This window comes from Notolepis coatsorum (genome assembly GCF_963971535.1).
Source record: "Notolepis coatsorum genome assembly, chromosome: 20".
NCBI classification, from domain to species: Eukaryota; Metazoa; Chordata; class Actinopteri; order Aulopiformes; family Paralepididae; genus Notolepis; species Notolepis coatsorum.
Genome location: NC_140184.1, coordinates 12,379,757 through 12,392,743, shown reverse-complemented (window position 1 = coordinate 12,392,743; position 12,987 = coordinate 12,379,757). Strand labels below are relative to the sequence as shown.

At 43.2% G+C, this 12,987-nt stretch overlaps 1 pseudogene across 1 annotated transcript in view; it reads right to left on the bottom strand.

The window, feature by feature from the left end:
- Positions 1-12,987, bottom strand: part of LOC311247056 (C-myc promoter-binding protein-like) — a 102,809-nt pseudogene that overhangs the window by 5,041 nt on the left and 84,781 nt on the right. The window contains exons 22-25 of the transcript XR_014621009.1: positions 12,185-12,355; positions 6,701-6,881; positions 5,010-5,264; positions 2,266-2,383 (exon numbers count right to left, since the gene is read on the bottom strand). The product of XR_014621009.1 is annotated as a C-myc promoter-binding protein-like (transcript). The remainder of the gene's footprint in view (positions 1-2,265; positions 2,384-5,009; positions 5,265-6,700; positions 6,882-12,184; positions 12,356-12,987) is intronic.

Sequence of the window (12,987 nt, the reverse complement as noted above, 5' to 3'; positions counted from 1 at the left end):
CATATAACTGGTAAGACATCACTATATACTGTGTACATATCACTATATACTGTGTACATATCACTATATACTGTGTACATATCACTGGTAAGACATCACTATATACTGTGTACATATCACTATATACTGTGTACATATCACTATATACTGTGTACATATAACTGGTAAGACATCACTATATACTGTGTACATATCACTATATACTGTGTACATATCACTGGTAAGACATCACTATATACTGTGTACATATCACTATATACTGTGTACATATCACTATATACTGTGTACATATCACTATATACTGTGTACATATCACTGGTAAGACATCACTATATACTGTGTACATATCACTATATACTGTGTACATATCACTGGTAAGACATCACTATATACTGTGTACATATCACTATATACTGTGTACATATCACTATATACTGTGTACATATCACTATATACTGTGTACATATCACTGGTAAGACATCACTATATACTGTGTACATATCACTATATACTGTGTACATATCACTGGTAAGACAACAGAATGTGCTTCACAGAACAGAGGCAGACATTTAACCAGAGATGCAAACCCAGCCTCAAATACGTCACATCACTGTATTTGAGATCCAACAGCATGGAGACAACTTGTCAAAGTTCCATGTTAAACAATGTTTCACAAACAAATATCTATTCTATTATTATGAATATGTAAATTGAGTTATGTTTTGCTTTTGTTTAGTTATTTTGTTTGAGTTATGTTTTGATTTTGTTTAGTTATTTATTTTGTTCATTTACATGTTCGAAATAAAGATTTAAAATCAAATCAAGAATTCAGTTTAAAGGTAGAATAATGTTACGCTGTCAAACAGCGACCTCTAGGCAAAAGAGCCCCTCTTGTTATTACACTTAATTTATTTTAGTTTTGGTCTGATGTGTGGGTTGGAGTTGAGTTATAGCTATATATATTATAAAAATATATATATTATATTGATACTGTGTGAATGTGTGTGTACTGTATGTTCACTTAGGCTATTAATGCATGATGCTGCTTGAACATCATGTATTTTCAGAATGATATAAGTTGCATGGGCCCCAGTGCAGAAAGGATAATTACATTATATATATATATATGCATGTATAGTTATATAGTAACTTATTATAGTGTGAATTTCTCCAGACCTCTCCTGAGCAGAGCCTGAGGTGTGGCCAGCGATAGCAACCCCTCCCTTATACCCACCCAACTCCAACATCAGACCAACCAAAACAAAAGACATAAAAAAAAGTGCAGTAACCAAGAGGGGCTATTTTGCCTAGAGGTCGCCGCTTGACAGCACTACAGACTCTCTCTTTAACTCCACACACCACCACGGCTACGGTTTCAAAGACGACGAAACCAAGTGGAACCTGACACTCCATGGAACAACACTACAGCAGCATCAAGCAGTACGACACAGTGAGTGAGTGCGTCTCCACGGCAACGATGCATACGGTACAGCATTATGGAGAGAGGAGGAGTGGACGATGAGTCACACTTTTCAAACACTACAGAGAGAAAAACAGGACGGGACGACGACACAAGCCCAGAAAGGAACACTCACTGTCTAACAACAGAGCACAATTAAGCCCTGAAAGACAAAGAGCAGACAGAACCTGTTAGCAGACGGGTTAGTGGATCTGGCAGTACAGGAGCAGAGTGTCTGAACAGAGTGTCTGGGACTCACTGAGGGTTCCAGAGGATATAGAACAGCTGTTCTGGACTCACTGAGTGTTCCAGAGGATATAGAACATCTGGGACTCAGTGTTCCAGAGGATATAGAACATCTGGGACTCAGTGTTCCAGAGGATATAGAACATCTGGGACTCAGTGTTCCAGAGGATATAGAACATCTGGGACTCAGTGTTCCAGAGGATATAGAACATCTGGGACTCAGTGTTCCAGAGGATATAGAACATCTGGGACTCAGTGTTCCAGAGGATATAGAACATCTGGGACTCACATCTGGGACTCAGTGTTCCAGAGGATATAGAACAGCTGGACTCACTCAGTGTTCCAGAGGCTATAGAACGGCTGGACTCACTGTGAGTGTTCCAGAGGATATAGAACAGCTGGACTCACTGTGAGTGTTCCAGAGGATCTAGAACGGCTGGACTCACTGTGAGTGTTCCAGAGGATATAGAACAGCTGGACTCACTGTGAGTGTTCCAGAGGATATAGAACAGCTGGACTCACTGTGAGTGTTCCAGAGGATATAGAACAGCTGGACTCACTGTGAGTGTTCCAGAGGATATAGAACGGCTGGACGGGGTCCTGGTGCAGCTTCAGGTTGTCCCACAGGATCTGGATCAACACATGCTTACTGTCCTCTGACATCCAGGGACGGGGGACCTGGAGGGGACAAAGAGGGGGAGGGAGAGAGAGAGAGAGGGGGGGTAGAGAGAGAGAGGGGGGTAGAGACAGAGAGAGAGGGGGTAGAGAGACAGATAGAGAGAGAGAGGGGGTAGAGAGACAGAGAGAGAGGGGGGTAGAGAGACAGAGAGAGAGAAATATAGAGACAGAGAGAGAAAGAGAGACAGAGGGAGATGAGGGAGAGACAGAGAGATAAAGGGAAAGGCAGATAGAGAGAGACAGAGGGAGAGAGAGAGAGGAGGGAGAGGCAAAGAGAGAGGGAAATATATAAATATATATAGAGAGAGAGACAGAGGAGGGAACGGTACAGAGAGAGGGGGGGTAGAGAGAGAGGGAGATGGAGAGAGGACAAAGAGAGAGAGAGGATAAAGAGAGATAAGACAAAAAGAGAGAGAGAGGACAAAAAGAGAGAGAGGACAAAGAGAGAGAGAGAGATAAGACAAAAAGAGAGAGAGAAGCTGTGAATCAGTCAGTGTGAGTTCCCAGGAGAGTCTGATGAGCAGTCTGGCCTTGAGGAGAAGATGGAGTCGCCCACAGAGCAATAAGTACCAGAGTGCTTCCTAAGTGGTGGCAGGGTGTGTAGCTGCAGGGTGTGTAGCTGCAGGGTGTGTAGCTGCAGGGTGTGTAGCTGCAGGGTGTGTAGCTGCAGTGTAGCTGCACCCTGCAGCTCAGCTACTGTGTGACTGACTGAGGAAGCAAACACACACACACATGTGGTAGAAGACAGTGCAGGCAATAGTGTGTTGTAATGATTTTATATTATGTGTGTGTGTGTGTGTGTGTGTGTGTGTGTGTGTGTGTGCGTACCCCCTGCAGTAGTGTTCAGAGGTCAAGATGAAACCAATACTGTGTGTGTGTGCGTGTGTATATGTATGTGTGTGTACGTGTGAATGTGTGTGTATGTTTACTCAGGCTATGAATGCATGATGCTGCTGTCCTTGACCATCATGTATTTTCAGAACGATATAATAGGTTTCATGGGCCCCAGTTCAGAAAGGATAATTACATTTAATATATAATACTTAATTTTTTTAAAGTGTTTGTTTGTGGGGGTGTAAATAAATACAAATTGGACAGAAATATTAATATTAGAGAAATACATCATTTGCGACAGAAAACGACTCTCGACATGTCCATCACGACCCTGTGTGTACGTGGAGAACAGAATGTGTTTCACCAGAACAGAAGGCAGACATCTAACCAGAGATTTAAGCCAGCCTCAGATAGGGGTGTGGACATTTCTCCATTCTAAGATGCATCGCGATGCGGACGATTCTGCATTGATGCAGTGACAGAACATAATCAATTATTAAAAAATATAATTTTTTTTTTTTTTTATTATTCTACAATGTAGCGCTTTGGGATTTGCTCCACAACTATAAAGCGCCCTACAAATCAAATATATTAATATTAGGGCTGTCAGTTTATCGCGTTAATTAGATTATTATTATTATTATATCCATAAGAATGTAGAATACACATTTACAGACTTTTTTACAGGTCCATTTGCATGTTCTTGGTATCTGATTCTAGGGACATCTATGGATCTCAGGGAATGTATTCCCAGTGTCAGAAATACTGAGGGCTAGATCCACAAAGAATGGATTGCACGGTGCAAGTTGCACCCTTACTTACAATTCATTATGAATTGAAAATGGGGGACCCTGATGTAAACAAGACGAAAGTCTTTCTCTGGTCTGCATCCCCTTAACAATTGTGTGTATTGAGCCGTACTGTATTGTACCCATTCTGCAATCTGTTAATAACATTTTCATTCAATCAATCAATATGCGCAGTGATTGATTGAACATTTTATTTTTAGTAAATTGTAATGAACCAAATGAGAATATCAATAATTTTTTTTAATCTTTGACTGTGAATAACACCATGCTCAAATTGACCAGACCTGAAAAATCTAAGCAAATTAATAGATGGAAGATGATTAAACAGAAGGTTTTGTAGATACAGTACTGAATTCTGCCATCCGGACACATGCAATTTGAAATATGATTATAGAATATTGAATATCAGGCATAAAATGGTTATGCGATTAAAATGCAATTAATTAGATTAATTAATTACAAATCCTGTAATTAATTAGATAAAAAAATGTAATCGCCCGTCAGCACTCATTAATATTATTATTGTATTATTAAAGCTAGTGCTCTGGTCATGCATCCACTCAACTCATAGCAAATACAGCATCAGGTTATTCTAAAAGTATTGATACTAATACTGATACTAATAAAATGGAGTATTGAACCGTTTTTAACAGCTGGGTATCGAGATACCTTTCTAGTATCTGTATCATGCAACACTAGTAAAGACATTTATTTTGACATTGTGATTTAAGAACTTTCTAAATAAAAGTTAATTTATCCGACTGCTGGTATTAATTGATGAAAAAGTAGCCACGTGCAGTAATATAGATTATAAAATTGAGGATGTAATATATTATTGAGATGCATCATAGAATCTAATCGAATCATGGACAGCTGAATCACAATCGAATCGAATCGTGAGGCCAGTGAAGATTCACAGCTCAAGCCTCCGATCCACGATCCCGTGCACCGCGCCCCCCCCCCCCCCCCCCCCCCCCTCCTACCTGGGAGCCCCTGTTGCAGTGCTCGGAGGTGAGCGTGAGGCCCGGCAGGTTGCTGGGCAGGTCCAGGCGTCTGAAGTACCACACCAGGTTCCAGTAGATGATGGGGTGGTGGTCCACCATGTCCGCCGTGGTGATGACCGGGTCGCCGTCGTTCTCCAGCAGGCTCTCCAGCTCCTTCCACAGCACCAGGGGACTCAGGTAGGGGACCGTCACCGGCTCGGGGTTGTGGAGCCGCCACTCCATGCTGAGGGGGTCCTGGGGAGGGAAGAGGGGCGTTAACTCCTTTCACTGCCACACTACAGAAGGTTAACCTTTCACTACCACACTACAGAAGGTTAACCTTTCACTACCACACTACAGAAGGTTAACCTTTCACTACCACACTACAGAAGGTTAACCCTTTCACTACCACACTACAGAAGGTTAACCTTTCACTACCACACTACAGAAGGTTAACCTTTCACTACCACACTACAGACTGTTAACCCTTTCACTACCACACTACAGAAGGTTAACCCTTTCACTACCACACTACAGAAGGTTAACCTTTCACTACCACAGTACAGACGGCTAACCCTTTCACTACCACACTACAGACTGTTAACCCTTTCACTACCACACTACAGAAGGTTAACCTTTCGCTACCACAGTACAGAAGGTTAACCTTTCACTACCACACTACAGAAGGTTAACCTTTCACTACCACACTACAGAAGGTTAACCTTTCACTACCACACTACAGGTGGTTAACCTTTCACTACCACACTACAGAAGGTTAACCCTTTCACCACCACACTATAGACGGTTAACCTTTCACTACCACACGTCTGTAGTGTGGTAGTGAAAGGGTTAACCTTCTGTATTGTCGCAGTGAAAGGGTTAACCCTTTGGTAGTGAAAGGGTTCATTGAACTTTCCTAGACCGTGGAAACATACTGGACATTCAAAATTTGGGTGGCGTTCACCTTTAATGAGATGATAAAGGAGAATTAGACAAAATAGCGTCATACAGACTAAAAAAGTGAAAATTGGGTTCATGAAATAATCATAAACGTACAATATATTTGATTTAAAAATAGTTTGTCTCTATCCTTGACATGTCAGTAGTGTGTCTCAGGCCTGTGGAGGGACTTACAGTGCTGTCGTCAGTAGTGTGTCTCAGGCCTGTGGAGGGACTTACAGTGCTGTCGTCAGTAGTGTGTCTCAGGTCTGTGGAGGGACTTACAGTGCTGTCGTCAGTAGTGTGTCTCAGGCCTGTGGAGGGACTTACAGTGCTGTCGTCAGTAGTGTGTCTCAGGCCTGTGGAGGGACTTACAGTGCTGTCGTCAGTAGTGTGTCTCAGGCCTGTGGAGGGACTTACAGTGCTGTCGTCAGTAGTGTGTCTCAGGCCTGTGGAGGGACTTACAGTGCTGTCGTCAGTAGTGTGTCTCAGGCCTGTAGAGGGACTTACAGTGCTGTCGTCAGTAGAGTGTCTGTGGAGGGACTTACAGTGCTGTCGTCAGTAGAGTGTCTGTGGAGGGACTTACAGTGCTGTCGTCAGTAGTGTGTCTGTGGAGGGACTTACAGTGCTGTCGTCAGTAGTGTGTCTCAGGCCTGTGGAGGGACTTACAGTGCTGTCGTCAGTAGAGTGTCTCAGGCCTGTGGAGGGACTTACAGTGCTGTCGTCAGTAGTGTGTCTGTGGAGGGACTTACAGTGCTGTCGTCCAGGCGGCAGGGCAGACTGCCAGACATGGGGAGACAGTGGTTGAGTCTGGGAGGCTCCTCCATGGGGCTGAAGGCACTCACGCTGCGCACCATGGGGCCCCCGGGGGAAAGGGGCCCCTGCCGGCGCTCCGAGGGGATGTCTATACACTGGGCCCGAGTGGACCGGCCCCTGGAGACACAACCAGGACACACACCTTAATACTCCCTGGCAGAGAGGGGATGTCTATACACTGGGCCCGAGTGGACCGGCCCCTGGAGACACAACCAGGACACACACACACAGGTTAATACAGGGTTCCCACAGACATTGCAAAATGAAATTCAAGGACTATTAAGTACGTTCCCAAGCACTATTTCTCATTTTCAATGATGTCACTCGAAGGATACAATTCACTTTTAAACGCAGTTTCTTTTAAGCATCTTCCTGGCCTGCTTGGCAGCTAGAGCATCACACGCAAAGAAATGAGGAAAAGCAGTTGGAGCGCGCGAGACAGCGACTCGTCGGATGTTATTAAAACAGAACAAAAAAAAACATTTCTTGATTCAGAACAATTTGATCGTGGATGAACAAAACATTCAATGCGAATGGTTGATTTGAATTTCAAGGACTTTTTTAAGCACATTTTCAAGAAATTCCAGGCCTTGACTTTGTTTTGTAAAAGATCAAGCACTTTAAGCATTTCAAGGACCTTGTGCGAACCCTGTTAATACTCCCTGGCAGAGAGGGGATGTCTATACACTGGGCCCCTAGTGGACCGGCCCCTGGAGACACAACCAGGACACACACCTTAATACTCCCTGGCAGAGAGGTGAGCGCTGCACTGGCATGTTTTTTTTTTTGCATAAAGCCATAATTGGAGATTGCCCAATTTTTCTCACTTCTCTGCTGGAGTGGATGTCTGGACCCTATTCTCCACTTGCACAATGTCATTAGCCGGGTAGACGTCTTCCGGTCCCATCACAATACATGAGTTTAGCAACTTTTCTCCCGTCAATTAAACAACTTTATGATCACTTTTTGAATGACTTTAAAAAAATTATTTAATAAGCAAACGTTTGTAAAGTGTGTTTGTCAGCGGGGTCTTTTAAGGTTTTTGGGCTGTATTTCATGTAAAAAAGTTTACTGAGAGTTAGCCACATTAGCATTTAGCTCACACAAAACACCCCCACCCGCCCACCCACCCCCACCCCCACACACACACATTACATAACATTTACATTTAGTTGAACGCTTTTATCCAAAGCGACTTACAAGTTCTGTACGACAAGTCATCAGGAAGGGCACAACTCTGTCAGCTGAGTAATAATGTTCATCAAAGTGTTGAGTGCTACAGTGTAGGTCAGTATATTAGGACAAGTGCGTGACAGTAATGTTAGTTAGGGTTAGATTTTTTTCTCTTCATTTCAGATAATGGTAATTCATAATTCTGATAATTCATCTGATAATTCATCTGATAATTCAAATACACAAACACCCACCCACCTACACAAACACCCACACACACACGCACCTACACAAACACCCACCCACCCACCCACACACACATCACTTTATGGAAACCAGGTGCTACATGGTTCTGGGTCTCCATCTGAATGTGATGGCCTACTCTACAATGCAGATAGGGAGCGTATTAATGCTAAGTGCTAAGTGGCCACTTCAAAGGCCTTCTCAAACGAGAGTCTGGAGCCTGAATGATAATGTTCTGAATAATCATGCAGGATAAAATACACATAAGCACTAATTAAAACAAACAACCAAGAAAGGGAAAAAAAAGAAAAAAAAACATGATGCCACATAAAGTTTTATTTGGTTTTTATTTAAACCTGCACTATGGAACCGTTCCCACAATGTTTTTATTGAATTAAAAAAATGTGTGGAACTTTTTAAAGCAAAAAATACTGCTTCTTCAGAAAGCTAAAGCTGTGTACCATGTGTATCCTGTAACCTCACAAAGATACTAATTTAACCTCTTAATCCCTAGCCATATTTTCTGAAAATCCACCTAAAAATACATACCTAAGTAAATGGAAGATTTAGATCAGAGAATGTATTCCCAGTGTCAGAAATATTGTGTCTGTTACTAGGCTTGAGTAAATTGTGATGAACCAAAGGAGAATAACAATTTTCTTTTTCCCCCTCTTTTTTTCTTTTCATCTTTGACGGTGAATAACACCATGCTAAAAATGACCAGACATGAAAAATTGCCACTGAGCTCATTCAGCAGATGATATAAACAGGAGATTTTGTAGAGACGGTACTGAATTCTGCCATCCGGACACATACAATTTGAAATATGATTATAGAATATAGAATATCAGGCCTATAAATTACCTTATTATGACCAAGTCGCCCGATCTATGGATCGGGCCAAATCTCCCCTTTCCAATGACAGAGTTCAATCTGGATTTAGTATCACCAGGCAGTGCAGCAAAAACCGTGAATGAAATCTACTGTAAGTACAGTTACTTTTTAATAAATGTATATATGTAAAATCTCTCAGATAATCTGGTCTGTGGGATAAGAGACAAGTGATATCAAGTACCGGTCCCGGACCGCTCAGGTTTAAGAGTGCCCTATGCCATTTTGGATTAGTTTCACATTTGCATAACTTGCAATTTGTGTACAAAGCAAATTTATTATACACGTAATCCTTAGAATGATTGTATCATGCGGTTAGGTGGCCGAGCGGAGATTGCGTTCGTCACCAGCCCCGGAGCTGAGCTGGATTTGCCTGTTCGAATCCAGCTCACAGCTCCGGGGTTGTCACCAGCTTGGCTGGCCGTCTGCACTGATACAATTGGCTGTATCAGAGGGTGGGAGAAGCTGGCGGGGTGGGTCCGGGTCGTTGTAAACAGCGACTCCTACAGTTCGGTCGGGGCGCCTGCTAAGCGCGGATTGGACGTGAGGGGGATAGTGTGGTCCTCCCACACGCTACGCCCTCTCAATGAGAATCTGCGCTGCCAGGTGAAAAGAAGCGGTGATTGGCTGGACGTGTGTCGGAGGAAGCACGTGGTAGCCTCCACTCTCCCAGATGATCTGACTGTGGGGGGTAAGTGCGCAGCGACCAGGAAGGGACTGGGAATTGGCATACGACTAACATTGGGATGGGGAGAAAATCGGAGGAAAATGGAGGGGGAAAAAGACCAATAAAAAAAAAAAAATAATGATTGTATCATATTATTAAGATAATATTATTATCTTAATATTATCTTATTAACACTTTGAGTGCCACTCACGGCTTTTCTCTGGTTTACGCCCCGACCGTTGAATGCCACGGTCACGAGTATTCTCTGGTATTTATTTTAATTTTTTTTATTAGCGATCTGAAATCATATTGCATCACGCAAGCCTACCTTTGGAGATCCAGGGACCGCCGGCGCTCAGATGTGAAAAAAGCGCCCCCTATCGTCTCCCAGATGGTAAATCACCCTTTTGGAATGGACTCAATGAAAGTGAATGGGAGAACGAGCGTGCGTGCGCACACATATACTATCGATCATCTAGCGTTTATTTGAAAACGATTCATAAATAGGCCGACAAATGACAACGTTCTGGAATATTCCAGTAAAAGGCGATTATCATAGGCATGGGTTGTTTTTCCCCGGATAACGGGTGATTTTCAAAATGCTATCAAACGGAAATGAAGCGATAAAAATACAATCTGCCTTGCCAATGTTGACTGGAAAATGAGTCTTTGATAAGCGACGGGCAGATTAGACACATAATTTAAAACATAGATTAAGCGATATTAACGTTAACATTGGCCATGGATGGTGGCATTCAACGGGGTAAAAAGGAAAACACGGCCGGCACTGAAAGTGTTAAGCATCTTATGTCATAATAAATCAAAATAATTTTTAGGCGTCAAACCAAATATAAGTCTACTTTGAATGTTGTAAACAAACGTATTTGGCCGTGTCCTTGTAAACTACCGCAGTTAAACAGCAACTTTTCATTCAGATTTCTAGCTTCAGTCCTCCAGGAACACTCGCTGTAGGAGCTAACTAACTCCAGGAGATGGCAGTAAATGCAACACCAAGGATGCAAGTTGTCGTTAGAGATCCCCTCCACTCAACCATGTGTTTTTTTAACTCCTCTTGGAGGCATGACTTTGACTATAGAGATTGTTATTTGTGCAGAAGAGCTTTTTTCACATTCTTCCCCTGGAGAGGGAGAGCTTCTCTGTACTTCCCTGACATCTGAGTTGCATGTGTGATGTCACTAATAGGTCAAACCTCTCATGGTCCAATGTGTGGTAATTTGACACCTTTAGCTTCAGCTACAGAGACAGCTGAGTAGGTATATCTATATTATAAATATATTTTGAGTGCTTGTTGTCAATTAGCATATTTATATATCCTTGCATCTCAATGAGGGTAAAGGTGTAGAGATGCTGCTAAGACATTTAGTCGTTTATTTATTTAACAATTTGGTGGAAAATTATTCAATATAGAATTGGTTTAAAATACACCTGGAGCTCTTTAAATACCAAAGAAGAAGACCAGTGAGTCTTCCACAGCAGCTTAGTTGAATTAGCAGCAAAGCTCCAGTCAACTGATTCGTAACTTTAGAATCGGGCCATCGACCGCTTCATGGTACATCTAGATCGATCCAGGGGCCCACGCATCAACGTAGTTGCATCTTTAATGTTACAACCGGTTGCCGATTCATATGAGTGAATCTTTACACCCCTAAACAACACAAATGTAAAACAGTGCCAAAAGCTACCTTGCTTGAAGCTACTTTGCTCTTATCAGCCATGTTGACAGTAATTAGTGTTTTAAAACTGTGCAAAGTAATAAAAGCCTGGAGTTTAAGAGATTTTTGAAGTCCATTCCAGGTAAACGGAGCAGAGTACACAATAGCCCTCTTCCCAAACTCAGTGCGAACGTGTGGGACTGAGGTGGATAGAAAGTCTCCAACGGCCACAAGGTGCCAATTTTCCATACTGCAGGTTCAAAAGGTACTCTATAGCATTACCAATAACAATGACCACCACCAGTACAACGGCCCTGCTACTTTAGAGGAGATTTAAATAGTGGATCAATCCCAGAAACTCTCAGGGCTAGATCCACAATGAATGGATTGCACGGTGCTAATTGCACCCTTACTTAAATGTCAATATGAATTGAAAATTGGGGGACCCTGATGTAAACAAGACGAAAGTCTTTCTCTGGTCTGCATCCCCTTAACAATTGTGTGTATTGAGCCGTACTGTATTGTACCCATTCTGCAATCTGTTAATAAAATTTTCATTCAATCAATCACCGTGCAGGTAGTCACCGCGCAGGTAGTTTATTAACAGTTTGCAGAATGGGTACAATACAGTACGGCTTGCAGGGTCCCCCATTTTCAATTCATAATGAATTGTAAGTAAGGGTGCAATTAGCACCGTGCAATCCATTCTTTGTGGATCTAGCCCTCAGTTTGGACCAAGAAGATGACAGAGATGAGGATGTCGGCCTCCCTACCTGCCATGCTGCCCCGAGGACTCTTGGACGGTGGCTCTGGGGGACGGAGGAGAGAGGGCCGTGGTGGGGCAGGGGGTGGACAGGGTGGACGTCCCGGTGTCTAAGCCTGTGGACACGGAGTAGGAGGACGTCACTGCATCGTCCCCCGACTGACTGCTCTTCAGGAACAGCCTGGGAGAGAGAGAGACGGGAGAGAGGAACGAGGCGTGTTAGTTCCAACAGTGTGACGATTCTGAGGGGACCATTAACACTTCCAATGCCAACGACGAGATATCTCATTTGTTCATGCCGACGACGAGAGATTTTTATTTTTTTTTTAACTTTGGCCATTCCGCTGGCTCTTTTTTGCGTTTATCGCATTTTCTCTGGTCAAGAATGACCGACAGAAACAGGTTGAATGGGGGTACAGATGGGGGGAAGACACTCTGAGAAAGGCACGGCTGCAGTCCGGGAATCGAACTCGCTAAACCCCAGATCCGTGACGAGCACGGTTGTCCCCGGCGCCGAAATAGCGCTCGAGGTACGCGGTGAGCTACTGGAGCTCCCCCTTTTTTTTTTTATTAACGATTTGAATTCATATTTCATCAATCTAGCCTCACGTTAGTGCTGCAAACTCTCTCTGAGCTCCATTAGGAAAATACCGCCCCCTATCGTCTCTCCCTGTGGTACTGCACCCCTTTGGAATGGATTGAATGAAACACATGGGGGGGGGAATCCTGCTTCCTCATTTTACTTCTCAGACAAGTCACCCGAGACGATCGGATTCATTGCCGAGCCCCAGAACAGCGTGGAATACATATTTC